Here is a 15310-nt window from a genome sequence, read left to right as displayed (position 1 = left end):
GCTTTATTGTTTGAAAATAAACCTAACAGTAAACCTGGATCACAATCTCAGCAGGTTTTTATTCATTAAATGGAAACATTTTTAAAAACTGCTAGCAATATTACAAAGGTAATGAACGTTACTAGAGAAGTTTTCCACTTCATATTTTCACAAACTACTTAAGTTTTCCTCCCACTCCTGGCCTTCCTATGTTTTTTCTACAGGCAAATAACAGAACTGTCTCTTCCTCTTCCCCACTGAAGTGTTGCAGAGATTATGGTCAAAGAGATGCCCTTTTTAAACATACTCAATTTCTATACTTTCTAATAAAACAAGCCAGCTGCCCAGTAGGCCTAAGAGAAGGGGACGGCTCAGATCTGGTACCTCCATCTTCAAGTTGAACACTAATCTTTCTTTACTTACAAATGATGGAATAACATAGCATTAACAGAATCACAGATAAAATCTGCAGTTACGTTATCCTTAAGTACCAGCTTCTGTAGCATCTAGTATTTGACTTGCTATAGGTCCCTTAAAACATCACAGCAGTCATTTTGTTTAAACTATTTAAGGAATATTAAGCCATGTCACTAGGTTTTGCCTATATTGCCTATAATTCTTTAAACTATTAACAAGTTTCTTGCTGTCTATGTAAACGTCTCATTTATAAAACCTGAAGAAGTTATTACTGATTACTAATCTAATCAAAGAACATTATAAAGAAAAAGAGGCTTTAGACATTGGCAATTAATAGCAGCTTGCTATTGACCACATAGTATTTAGATCAAATGCCACTTTCACTTGTGAAAGTGGAAACATTTCAAATGCAAAGGAAGCTAAAAAGGCAAAAGATATCCCAGTCATAAGACAAAACAAAAAATAAAGGGACAGTGCAGTAACTTTTTGCACTTTAAATATATTTTAAAAACATCAAAAACATGTTTATTTTAACATTTAGCACAATATTACCTAAACCAAACACAAAAACAGCAAGACCATGAGGACAAATTAAGACATTTAAAATATATCCACACACAGAATATTTTACTTCTTTGCACTACTATGCAAGAGGAATAAAAATAAAAAAATCCTGAAGCATTACATTTTAGTGACATGAACACATTTTAGAATTGCTCCAGTTAACCTCAGCAGCTTCATTAACACAGAGATAAACTTCATATTTTATTTACAAATAAGTCTCAATATTTAAAAAACCCCACATTCTATTCAGTGTGTATTGCTCACTGCCATTTTAAAGAAACAAATAAAAGCATTAGATGAAAAAGCCATTTTGCAACATTTGTAAATTTGTATTAGGGGACATTTGTATTAGATTCACTTAAACTTCTTATCCAAGCACATTTGATGCAAACAGTACAAATACAGCACCTAGCGCCAAAGCTGACAGCCAGGGATAATATTGGTTTAATAATGTCTGGGACGTTAATCATAAACAGCAGGCCAAAGCAAGATACTACAATCATATTTTGCAGCTTTATAAGCAGTGCTATATGATGTAGTAACAATTGTACACTTTCAGACATCTGATTTTCTGCAAAAGCCTCAGATTTCACACTGGAATTCTCTCAAGTTGTCTGGGTCGAATATTGCTGATCTCCAGTCAAGACTGGGTCAATCTCTGAAAGGGATATGTCAAGATTAAGGAATATGTACTCAGGAAGAAATAGCGGCTGCTCGACACACGGTATTCATCTCAGTGAATACCAGAATTTAAACAAATGCTTCAACATAATGAGGAGGCCTAACAGTGCCTGTGCGTGTCATCATTCATACAAGAGACGATTTCAGATCTTAATTACATAAGTCACTAAACCAAAAAAACCTTACAAAATAATGGAATTGCAAGCCATGCACTCAGTATTAACCCTTTCCAGACACCCTCTTTGCCACAATCTTTGCCATGCCCATGGGATTCACCACCAGCTGCCTGACACAGCTCTTGGTAGTGTCAGATGGAGAGATGCTCCCTGTGATTATGCCCAATATGGTTTTGGTGTGATACTAAACATCTGTCTTGGCCCAATAACATGTTCGTTTTACATGTGCTTTGAGATCATTACTAAGGATAGTTGTCGTTTGTGGAAAAAAAAAATTAGAAAAAAATTAAACAACCCCTTTTTCAGAATAGCTCATCTTTCTTTACCAAGAACAAGGCGTAGTTCAATTGCTAGACTGAGAAATGTCTGCATGTTTGCACCCCACCACTTAACTTTTTCATTTCCTGCAGCAAGAGACAGACTGCATTCCAAGCAATAGAGACTTAGGGCCATGAAGACGCTCAGAGGGCTGGAGCACCTCTCCTATGAGGGCAGGCTGAGAGAGTTGGGGTTGTTCAGCCGGGAGAGGAGAAGGCTCCAGGGAGACCTTATAGCGGCCTTCCAGTACCTAAAGGGGGCCTACAGAAAAGATGGGGAGGGACTCTTTATCAGGGAGTGTAGCAATAGGACAAGGGGTAACAGTTTTAAACTGAAATAGGGTAGATTTAGATTAGATATTAGGAAGAAATTGTTTACTCTGAGGGTGGTGAGACACTGGAACAGGTTGCCCAGAGAAGTTGTGGATGCCCCATCCCTGGAAGTGTTCAAGGCCAGGCTGGATGGGGCTTTGAGCAGCCTGGTCTAGTGGGAGGTGTCCCAGCCCATGATCTTTAAGGTCCCTTCCTAATCTAACCATTCTATGATTCTATGTGGAGATGTACTATAAGCAAATTTCCAACTTCATCATACATAACATGTATGTTCATTTAAACACTAGACATAAGCCACAAATACAAGATAGGGGGTGAGGTGGAAGTGTGTGTTTTTGCTTTAGCTTAATAGGGTGCTCTGTGTGTTTCTCCCTTTCATACCGTGTCATCAACAGAGGTTGAAAACAACCCCAGCGGATTAATCTTTCTCCATTCCAGAAATGTCTGTCACTAAAGAAAAACAGGAAGTGTATGGAAGGTAAATACAGACATACATGTCCAAAGGACGTAAAGGGAGGATGAAAAACAACAGATACACGAGAGAAAGAAAAAACCTTTGAGTTAATAATGACAGCTAAGTAACGCATGTTGCAACTCACCAAGGATGGCTGAGAGGACATGGGATGCACTCCAGCAAAAATAACTGCTGTAATAATACGTACAGAACACATAATTGCATAACTGCTGTGATAAGGCCATGCTAGAGCACCTGTTCAGATGGTAGTAAGAAACACTCTGTAACGCATTCCTGTAGTGAACACCAGCCTAAGTTTGAATCTACAAGCACACTCAAGGATAAAGCCCCCAGCACTAACTACCGGCCACAGAAACGGCATTGCCACGTTCTTTGCAACTCCGCTTCAGGAGGTAAAAGAATTGCTTATAACAGTTGCTAAAGATTCACCATAAAATTTTAATGGAGGTACAACTGGGTGACTACCTGCAAATGAAAATTTGTACAAGTAATAATCAGCACACATAAATAGGCTTACTGTAGCAGAAAACCAATAATAAAAGCTTTTATCTTCTCAGCTCTAATGGGAAGGCAAGAACAGAAAGAATCTGTATTTCTCTGCTGTGTGCAGTCTGCTTTAAAAATATCATCCTGCGCAGATCAAGTCAATCCTTTATACCTGTGATAACAAGTAATCTTGCCACCGCTGGGGCTTAACTGTACTTCCTCGGTTGATTACCATACCAAAGCCCACAAAAGGTCTGAAGGTGGCCCCAAGCAAAGCTTACCAAAACAATTTTTCCCATTCTAGCATTGCTTCTAAACTATGCCAGGAAGCTGTTTCTTGGTTGTCCACCCTCTTCCTTCTCCCAGGAAAACAGTTTGCAGGTACATTAGCCCTTTCAGAACAAGAGAAGGTGGTCTCCCATAACACTTTACTTCAAAACATTAGTGAAATCCATCTGAGAGGGTGAACTGACCTTACATTACATAAGAGGAGAGAATGGATGCATCTACTTGTCAAAATCCTTCAGTAACCCAAGAAGAAAAGCAAGAACCAGAAAACAATCATATTGAAAAACTATCTTGCAAAGATACAAGAAGCGTTTAAGTGTAACATAATTGTGCAAGAGGCAAAAATCATCACATTACAGATCTTCTAGAAAGATTTGTTGAATACGATCTATACAAACTTGTGTAAGCACCTTTATGCAATCAAGGCAGGTTAACAGGAGGAATTATCAAAAATAGCATCAGCTTTGGTGCGCAGTCAGATACATTACATCTCTCATGGATAACACACATCTATGCCTGGACATAGACAACTGCTAAGTACTGTGAAAATCCAAACATCTTTTTGGAATTAGCTAGTAACACTACATGAGCAGAAGAGATAATGACTCAGATTAATACCACTGACATTAATAAACTGGACCTTTACTTTAGCAGGGCAAGAATATTACTTTCCTTATTTTTATTAACTTTTTTAAATAATAAAGTTATAATAAGAAAGCCACTTTTGGATAATGCAAAATATCTTTAATTAACTGAAATACCAATGCATATAATAGAAGCTTACTGTTGGGATATCCAAAGCTATGGAAGCAAGTGAAGTTAACTAATAATTAGCTTTCAAAAGACAAGATAAATTACACTTGGCTCATGAGCTTGGTGTACAACTAAAATCAGGTTCTGCTTTTTATTTTCTTCTGAGAAATAAGTTCTTAAGTTTGGTACACAAACGAAAACAAGTCCAAAGGACTCTTCAAGGAAAATGGGACTACCACAAGGAAAGGAATTCTATTACACCTTCAAGCTACTACAGCAGCGTAAAAGGAGTAAGACCAAAAGGAGACATTTATTTAACAAAGTGCAAAATATCAAACTGTGTATCCAATGGCCGCAATTATGGTAGCTAAGTCATATTCTTCATGGTAAGTACATCTTATTCATAATTTAGTTAATTCCATTTTGGAATTCTCCACGGAAGGAAATAACTAATTTTTTTTTTTTTTATATTTCAAATCAAGCTTGAATAGCATAGGTTTGTTTAAAAGAAGGGACAAATGTAACAATTTAAATAATAGACCTTCAGCAGACCTTACAGAAACAGTAAAAATACCGTACAGGGACAACTTCTGTTCATTATCAGTAAACCTGTTTGAAAACTGTGCTCAAGAAATAGGCTATGCTTAGTTTTGCTCCTCTCCAACTCTACCACCCTTCCATCCCCACTCTTACGACACTAAAATATTCAGTCTTACAAACCTTGGGATAATCTAGAACATTTGACTGTTTCAAACTGAGAGCTGACGAATTCTTTTTGCCACTCCTTCCTGTGAAAACAGCATCAGTCCATGCCTGCAGGAAGAAATTATTCCCCAAAACTCAGCACTCACACTTGCCCTTGAACCTTAGGAGAGGGTGAGGGGGAACCACCTGGTTCTAATCCCAGTCCCAAAAGCATAATTGGAGATACAAACCCTACACTTACTCCCAAAGTTTGCCAATCTTGTCTAGGTGAATGTTAAAAAGTAATCTAATTAAAGGCTGCTTCTAGCCAGGTCTAAAGTCGAGCTCCTAAACAATTGGAAACCAGACTGGAAAGCAGAAACAAAGTCATTCTCCATTAACAAACGAATTTGACAAATGGTTTGTTAGATCTACTGTTCTTACCTCGATCCCCAACACACATCCCAGGCATGTTACTTGGGAATCTGTACAGGAAAATTCACGTTCTGAATAGTGGCACCAACAACTCTGTCAATCTGTCGACTCATACCTGTGTATTTAGTATGAGAGTACCTCATGTGTCTATGGTGGCTACGTTTACAACACACGTAACCAGACACTACTACGCTTCTAGAGAGAGAAGTACCATACAAAGCCTACAGCCCATTTCCTTCAAGGCATTTAGGCACATGCACTGACATTCTTCTCTCCAAAACCAGCTGTTGTTTTGGATAGAAAACCAAAAATGTGAAAATATTTCTAAAAACCTGTGCCTGAACCACGCAGGAAGATTCAAACTTCCCTTATGGCAGGCACTTGGGTGGGATTTAATGCCTAAGGATAGCATCTAGTGAGATTTGAGGCCCTTTATAGTATCACAGAAATTTGCATGGGCCAGTAGATGTGACACAGAGGATGTTCGCATCCTCTGAAACAGGAGCCGAATACAAGGTCTAATTCTGTGAAGTTTTTAAATTGGCAACAGGTGTGCGTTTAAGCACCTGAATCACTTATCAGATTTACAGACAATTAAACAAATGCCCCAAATACTATATTATCTCCCAGTTCTAAATAACTGGATGTTTATTATCCACTCAATACTATTATTATCCTTCGTAATTAACTCTGATCTCTTTCAAAATACGGTTTCAAGGCCTCAAAGTTGGAACTGAATTGTTCTGAATGTGGAGCATCTCCCCCAAATGCTTCTGAAGGAAGCACAAACCATCCCTTTTGAGAAAAGCATAACCTATTTTAGCATTTAAGAACAATTTCAAATGCAGTAAAACAAAAGACTAAGCCAGATACACTAAGCCTCAAGACCCTGCCTGTACACTGTTGTTCAAGCTACAGGGGAAAGGCTGTACGAGTACAATTGTTCTCTCATTCCTCATTAACCCATCCTGTAAGATTCCTGAAATAACTTTGGGAAAGTTTGTGAAATGGGGTAGAGGTAAAATCAAAAAGTATTATGGGAAAGCCTAGAAAATAGTTCTTAAGAGGCATATAAAGATGTTCTATATCAGTTGCCATTATTTTTAAGACGACTGTTTTCATAAGAGACAATAAATAGGACATCTAGTATAAGTGCCCCTGAAGCACTAGGTTTCCTCCCAGATCCCTGTACAAGCGCAGGAGGCAGTACCAGTATCCTTAGGATCCCAAAACAGCAAGCACTCTGGAACGCTTCTAGCCAACAACATCGTTGCACATACATGTACGGTATCACAAGTGATTTTTACAAACTGATCTGAAAGAAAAGAAAACAAAGTCTTCTGTGTATGTGGAGAAGTCCAACTATATCACCGGTGAAACTCTTACATACTTGGAAAATATATTTCTGAGATTCATGTGACAACAGATAAGTTAACCATGGGAGAATGTCTTTTTGAAGTTGTAATACTGACTGGATGAGTTGCATTGCTATTCGTACCACGAAAATCAGAACCAAGGATTCATTAACTGGTTAAATAACACTGTCTCCAGTACTTTATGACATTGCTATTTTATACTCTGCTGAATTCATCATCAAAAACCATGTCCAAGAATCGCACTGGACCGTAAGTAAAGTGGTGGATATCATTAGCTTCATCAGAAGTGTATCACAAAATTAGCATTTTTTTCAGCATGGTGTAAAGTGAACTCTTCACAGAAAAATCTCTGGCAACGTCCATGTCGCTTGGAAAGACAGGATGTCAATTCTGAATTAAGTGTCTTACCATACATCAAGAGTCCTTTTTGAGGACTTTAGTAATTAGTTACAGTTATTAAAATCATTGCATCTAGCAGATAACACACCATAGCTGTGTAAGCACAATACTACCTAGGATAAGATTCATATTTAATCTTAAAAGAATGATTGTTCTACAAAAGCACTGAAACAAGACTTCTCATTTAGAGAAAATATAAAATAATGTTTGTGTTCAGCAATTTAATCAATAATACAAGTAATGCTGGCAATCTGAAGCAGAAAATCAGCAAGTACTTCAAAATAAACTGCAGAATTATTTTTCAAAATAGAAACATGCAGATTTTTAGACCACTTAAGAAAGAAGCTGTAAATTCTACAGTACTTCTAGTAACATATAAGCAAACTCATTTAATTGCCACGTACTAAAAAGATGGAACTGTCCTCTGAAAGAAACAAGAGTCCTGGCCAACTTTGGCTATTACTAAATAAAAAAAATTCCCCAAACTATCAGCTCATCCAATTTCCAGCATTTTTTGTGAGAGTAAGGATTCTTATCAATGGTTGCAAGGAGTAATACAGAAATATGTAGAAAGTATATATAAGTAAAAATAACCAATTGTCTTTGTCCACACAAACACAACAATTTCATTAAAATAATGCAAGGGTATTGTGGAATTTTAAGTGTTTGCTATATTTAGCAACATTTGGATTTATTGCATTCATTTAATTTTTATAATAACGTCTGTAGTACTTCCTAAAAAATGTTCTTACACTTTTTCTACCATTCAGCACCTTACGTGGAACCTGCCATAGTTTTTGAGTAGAGGACGCAGAAAGTTATGAGAAACTTTGAGGAAAACTCTGCTAGTTAGTAACATCAGTGAACACTGAAGATGAGATTATTTAAGTAGGGAAAGCCTTCTCATTAATATCAATGAAAACTCTCATCGGGATACTATAGTCATGTGCATACTTCCTTACAAATATACAGTAAATACCTTCCCAATGATACACAGCAATTTCGGAGCTGAAAGCTCTGCATTTTATCCAAAATTAGACCACTTTCTAGCAAGGTGAATTTTGCATACACTAAGATGTCTTTAATTAAATGTCATAGATCATATAAGTACCCTATAAACATTATTTACTGGGTTCCTTCATTTTGCATTTAAGTCCTATATCAATACATTAAAAACACACATTTAAAGGTTCCTAAGTGTGAGTAGATTTTAGCAGTGTGCAACCCCTCAATCTTTCTAACATTACTTCAGAAAGTCTCTGTCAGCTTTTCTTACCAATGTGGAGGTACCGAACTGCCGAAGACACTCAGTGCCCAGTAACTCCTAATTTCCTGAGAAACATCATGATTTAAGAGACAGAGTCCCTTGTCTTCTCTTTAGAGTTCACATGCAACACAGGCACTTCAAACAGCACATCAGCTATTTGGTGACCAGCAAATGGCAGTTTCCTAATGATAATTTATTATTGTTACAGTTTAGAATTAGAACTTAAAAAAAAAAAAAGAAGAAGAAAGTAGTGCTGCATTCCTGCAATATTACAACATGCGCTAACTAGAATCAAGACAAACAGCTGCTGCCGACCTCTCCTGGGCCGACTGCCTACAGTGCTGGCAATACATGCAAGAAGATACTTTGAGAGAGACACCTGTACGGTTTCCTACAGTGAGGAGATCCCTAACCATCTTTTCACCAAGCTTGTAAACTATCAGAAACGCGTGCTTATTCCATGAGAAAATAGGGAGGAGAACAAAAATTGCGGCATAACGTTATCATTCTTGGCTGATATAATGAAAAGGAAAATAGCCTCATTATGTCTCTAGTAATATGAGGAGGTTAAAGCAGGACTTTTTCCTGTTGTGCAATTTCATAAATGGTTACATTTCTAGAAATGTAGTTGTGTTCTGTTAGAATGTATGTAACACATTAGTCAAGATTCTCCTATTTAACAGTTAAAAGCCTTTGAACAAGTATCACGAGTACTTAACACGGCAGATATACAAACTGTTCAGATTTATAGAATCAACTTTTAAAGACTCCCTATAAACAAAAATGCCACACTAACAAGAAAATTATAAAACCAGGCATTTTTTTTATATTCATGCTTCAGAGGCTACAAAGCTCTTATACCATATGATGTCATCCTCGGCAATAAAACCCTCAGGGAAAGGAGAAGTAAGGGGGGAGACAACATCTGTGCTTACGGTGTTTGTCTGCCCAAGCAACTGTTACACGTCTCATATTTTCTCCCTGTGTCACAGCGAAAGGGAGTGAGTGAGAGGCTGGGTGGGCATTTGACTGCTGGCTGGGGTCAACTCACCATAAATAATAAATTTCTTGAAAGAAATGGAAGCGAGGACTTCCAGAAATCCTCTTTAGTCTTCCTTAATCTTTCAAGGAGAGGACAACTCGTTCACCCTTACAGCAGCAGCTAAGAATAATGCCTTCAATTTCTTGAACAAATTAATCAGAATCCATTTTCCAAATACAGACTCACTAAGCAACTCAGTTCAGCAGTCTTCGTCAGTTTCAAAGAAAGGAGGGGTTGATATAGATATAAATGTTTCTGTCTATGTTTTAAGAAATATTTGAATTCAAGCAAGGAAGTCACTACTGTACAAACTCATCTATATTCATTCTCACAGCTTCCTCAGAATCTGATTATAACCGGAAAACTGAAGTTTACTCTACAAATCACACAATAAATGCTTCGATCACCAACCCATCACTCCATGATCATCTATTCTTACTGTGTGACCAGCTTATGATTACAATTCAGGCCTGTAATATCAGATTCAGTTTATTTTCAGGCCAAACTTCCAACGTGCCTTTGGGCAAGCAAAAGTAACAGATGGCTCAGAGTAAATACATGCCATAGAACAAATGACGGCAAAATCTAGGGAGGTGTATAATCCATATCCCTAAACTACAATCCTAACTCAGCATACAACAAAAGGGGAGAGCTAGCAACTTTTCTCTCCCTAAAATATCAGTTGAGTAAAACATTCTCCACCTTCCTGTTATTCTTCTCCAGCATTGTCAAGATTTAAGAAGACAGAAAAAAACCACCAAGTTTTAGTTCACATCTTAAGAGAGATGCGCTCAGCTAGAGGCTGGCCACCAAACTCTAGTCCACATGTTAATGGACTGAATAAAGCAAGGAAAACACCAACTGCCCTTTCAGCAAGGACAAACCGGTAAATGTGCAAGCAGTCCAGCATAGGCACTGTAGCCTAATTAAGTCTTTCTTGGTTTCACCCTAGCCTAAAGGATTTTCAACAAACTATACCAAGTTGTGTACAACTTCAAGAGGAATATTCTATACCAAGTGACTAAAATTACCTCAAGGAACACAGGGCATAGGGATCTTTCACACCACTGGTTAATTCAGTGAGCACTGTTACCACAGAACCAGAGCGCACTACTTCTTCCTTCAATCATGTTTTCAGGTGTCTGCGCAAAGTATTGGGATGGGTTGATCCCAACCAGCAGCCAAGCAGCCACACAGCTGCTCGCTCACCCCCCACCACAGTGGGATGGGGGAGAAAACAGGAAGAATAAAAGTAATAAAACTTATGGGTCAAGATATAGACAGCTTAATGGAGGAAGGAAAGGGGAAAAAAAAAACAAACCCACAAGCGAAGTAAAGAAAATCGCTCACCACATCCCACAGGTTGACCAGTGCCCCACCACCCTTCGAACAACAGATACCTTAGAAGCAAAAAACATCCCTTTCTTCTTCCTCTACCTCTTTTTATTTCTGACCATGACAGCACACAGTATGGAATATCCCTTTGGCCAATTTGGGTCTGCTGTCCCAGCTGTGTTCCCACCCAACCTCTTGCCCACCCCCAGCCTACTCTCTGGGCAGGCAGGGTGAGAAAAAGAAAGCCTTGATGCTATGCAAGCACCGCTCAGCAACAGCCAAAACACTAGTGTCTTATCAACACTGTTTAAGCCACAAATCTAAAGCACTACAGCTCTGATGAAAGTTAACTCCTAAATCCAGCACAAAAACATACTCGCATTGTTTTGTGCGAACAGAGGCAATCAAATTCCTCAGAGAGAGACGCGCATAAAGAATGCCCTGACTGTAGAGCCCCATAGGGATTGTACTTGCAATAAACATGAAATTGCTCATTTCTATGATGTGATGAGATGTTTAAAAAGCAAGAATGGGTAAATACAGAATGACTGACTATTGCTCACAATGTAAGAGTAAGGAGGTACATGATAAAACTGAATATCAGGTGAAAACAATATCAAGTGGAATGTTTTTCCCATGTAGAATATCATTAAATCTGGGAATTCATTGTCACAAAATGCCAAAAACACTGTAAGTTCAAGCATACTCAAAAAAAGAATTAGATGAATTAATGGAAGTCAGATACCTTGGTAGTTACTGAACTCTGAAGCTTAGAGGCAGATCATCAGTTATTTAAATCACTGACTGCTGAAAGGTAATATGAAAGTGAAGGCATCACTGTATTTGCTTTCCGATATATTTTTTTTCAGTACGTTACCTACATCACCTGTAGTACTGGCTGCTACAGGAGAGAGACACTAGACAAACATTTTGTTTGAGAACAGCTGCAAGTTTAGATAACAACAGAGATTCTGAGGATTACAATTTGGGATTTAGGAGCCTAATGTCTCTAAATCTGTTGGTCCAACCCTTGTTTTCTTCTCTTCTTAGTCTCAGACATCAGCTATCAACATTTCTAACAAACTTCCAACTATACATTATAGGTCACTTGTTAAACTGGTTATTGGGAGGAGAAACACATTGGTATATTTCAAATACATGCATCAGCTGCAGAAAGGAAGAAACAAGAAGAAAACAAAGGGGTGAAAAAGAGCAGTGTGCGCTCCTCTTAATTTTAAAAACAGAAAGCCTACCTAGGCATCACTTCAGGTTTAGCTTCAAAAAAAGCTCCACACAGAACTGCCAGACCAAAATACTATCATTTGACAATTTCTTATCTTCTGTCTGATTCAATGGAACTGGTGACCATACCTTTTCCAAAGACCAAGCTAACTTTTCGAGAAAACTAAGCAGGTCTAACATTTAAACTAAGTTATTCAATGCATTAAAGGCCCTAGCTGGGAGTTGGTCAGTATTACCACATAAATGAGAGAGTTCCTCCTAATATCTACACACCTAATTCCAGGATGATGGAAGTTTACTTTCTCATGGGCAGAAGCAAGCCAGATCCAAAGGGAATTATTTTATTACAGGGTCTGCTGAAAAGCAGTGTGTTTACTTCTACTCAGCACCTCACTGATATAATTAACATGGTTTTCAGATGAAAGCCAGACTGCACCTAAACTGACAGCGGGTTTGGTTTTGTTCCTCCTAAAAATTTGTCTCTGCAACATACCATGTGGACATACATTACCCTTGTTGTATCTTGTCTGGAATTTCTAATATTTTTTCTACTCATTGACTAGACCAAGTCAAGCTATTTACTCAAGTAAATAACTAAACTTTACGATTAGATCTCTTCTCTGCAAAAGCGAAGATTACTGGTTCCATTTCAATAGTACTATTCCACAGTCAACTCTTTAAAAAGCCTAAAGATTGAAAAGGATCTACACAAATGTTAGTATTTAAAAACAACAAAATCTAAATTCAGAACTCATAAAAGCTTTTAAATACAGGTATTATCTGAATTCCAATAGGATACACTTTCCTGAAGGGTGAGCCTTAAGGCACAAGAGATCATCATGCATTTTACAACCAAAGTTTACCATTACCAACCAAAACGAAGCAAGAAGTATTGGAAAGGGAAAAACACTCTACATGACCACGTGCTGTTTTTTCATTCTTAATGTCTAGTACACTACATGTATTAATATCAGCAGTAAGTACTGAAGGCATTCAGGCCCGTTCAACACCTGTGCCGTGTCCCACTTGACAATACTCCTCTTACCCCCGTCCCAGTAACCACACACCAAGCCCAAAACCAGACACAGAAGGAGAGGAGAACGGGACCCGGCCTTTATTAGTGAGACCTCGTACCGCCCGCCAAGCTGCGCGCTGGGGCTCAGCCGCACGCCTGCGGACAGCAGGGCCCGGGCCCACCACCGGGCCAGGACATCCAGCCTGCCCGCCGCGGCTGGCCCTGCCACCGGCACCCCGCCGGGAGGCAAGGCCCGGCACCGGCCAGCGGCCTCGCTGCCCCTCAACAGCCAACCCCCTCCGCGGCGAGCCCCCGCCGCCGCCCGAGCCCGGCGAGACCCAGCCACCCCGCGCAGCCGCCCGACCCCCGCCCGGCCCGAGCCCGCCGCGCACCTGCCTTCCGGCCTGCTGGTTCCGCTGCCGCCAAGAGCTGGCGCGGCGCGACACTGCCGTAAAGTGAGCAGGCGGGGCGAAGCCAAGCGAGGCGCGGCGCTGGTGGTGTGTGGCCGTGCCCGTCGCTGTGCCCCGGCCCGGCCTGGACCCCTCAGCCGCCTCGCCGGGCTCTCTACCGTCCACGTCCAGGACGGGCCTTTGACTCCCGCCCTACCTCCCGGCCTCTCCGCGCCGCGGAAAGCCGGCGCCGTGCCCAGGCCTACAGGCCGCGCTGGCGGCGTCCGCTGCCTTTTTCTGTGTAGAAAAATGCGTCTCGCCGAGGTGCTGCGCCGCCACCTGCGCCCGCCCGCCCGCCCAAGTTGTGCCCTCCGTGATCAGACAGAGCGTGGGGGCAGTTCCCGGCGGCGTTTTCTCTTACAGCATCGGTGGCTTTCCCGGACATGGGTTTCCCTGGCTTTCAGCCCTTTGTGATCTTTACCGGCTCGTCCATCAGTGCATGCTTAACTGCTTCCCAGGGCACGTCTGTAGGCCAGTCTGTACCTTACGTGCTTTTGCATAGGTGTTCCTGAGCAATGGGGTTTCTAATCCAAAGGCACCATAGTAAAATGATGCTCAGAGGGAAAGAAGAATGAGCGATGACAGCTAACTTTAGGACAGAACCAAGTTGCAAGGAAAAAAGCGATCACTCCGTCATGCTTGGGTGTCTGTACACAAACACAACTGGACTCTTAAGAGGTTACCAACTAGTTAACTGCTAGCATTCAGAGGATTTATTTCTGACTTCTGCCTTTTCAAGTGTCTTGTGTTCTGGCTTGTGAAGCATGTAACGGCACTCTCTTCTCAGAGCACTGAACTGCTTTCATCTCTGCAATTCTACCACGGATTCTGCTCATGTGAAAGAAGGCAAGCACTCATGCCTGTATGTGCCTGCATGTGTATCTGTACACACGGAGATGTTCAAAAACACATTCCCAAGAAGACAGTAACATACTTCATCCCATGTTAAAAAGAAGGAAACATATACAGTTTAGAGGAATCATAAAGCGTATGTATTTTGGGTTTGGTAGATAGTCATGTGGAACTGGTTATAATGTTTCTAAATCACTTATCCTTAGCATTTGACTAGTCTAAACACTGGAAATCCCAAATTTTTGCCACTTTTATTCAATCATCATGTTATTAAAAATCTTCATAGTGGACTAGCAAAGAGTAAGTACTATAATTAAGGTGCTGTAACTTGATGCTAGATACCTCAGGATTTCAATTTTTGCAGCATAATTTTAGTACTATATTTGCAAAGCAAATGTGAATGTTTTATAAATATATTTTTAACGCATGGATCTGTCAGGAGAGTAAGGATTAGTCATTGGCATATTGCTTTCCTTAAGGTGGGAGGAAATTCCATTACAGACTTGTGAGCCAAAGCTGTCACTTAACAAATACTACAGTTCTGTCCTGCCTTCCTGACTTCTTGAAACATGTAATTCCCATAAAAGCAAATTTCCAGCCAAAACAAACCAAAACATTTTTTTCTTATCATACAGGAGAGGCTGCAGCAATACTGAGGTAAGGTGTATACTGCCATTTGTAGACAAAACTAGTATAATTTGAATGTGTTCTAACAGATAAACGGCAATACATGTATACTTAATAA

The 15310-nt window shown here is 39.8% G+C and overlaps 1 protein-coding gene across 4 annotated transcripts in view; it reads right to left on the bottom strand.

Annotated features, from left to right (window-relative positions):
• Window positions 1-14937, bottom strand: part of ASCC3 (activating signal cointegrator 1 complex subunit 3) — a 276124-nt gene extending 261187 nt beyond the window's left edge. The window contains exons 1-2 of one of the 4 annotated variants that reach the window (XM_063329882.1): window positions 13657-13673; window positions 6799-6903 (exon numbers count right to left, since the gene is read on the bottom strand). The gene's annotated coding sequence lies outside the window, so the exon portion shown is untranslated. Of the gene's footprint in view, window positions 1-3066; window positions 3117-6798; window positions 6904-13656; window positions 13750-13870 lie in introns of those variants that run through there. The other 3 variants (XM_063329884.1, XM_063329883.1, XM_063329885.1) reach the window with 3 other exon arrangements.
• Window positions 14938-15310: the final 373 nt, after the last annotated feature.

Source organism: Chroicocephalus ridibundus, chromosome 3 (genome assembly GCF_963924245.1).
Source record: "Chroicocephalus ridibundus chromosome 3, bChrRid1.1, whole genome shotgun sequence".
NCBI classification, from domain to species: domain Eukaryota; kingdom Metazoa; phylum Chordata; class Aves; order Charadriiformes; family Laridae; genus Chroicocephalus; species Chroicocephalus ridibundus.
This window is presented reverse-complemented; position numbering and strand designations above follow the sequence as displayed.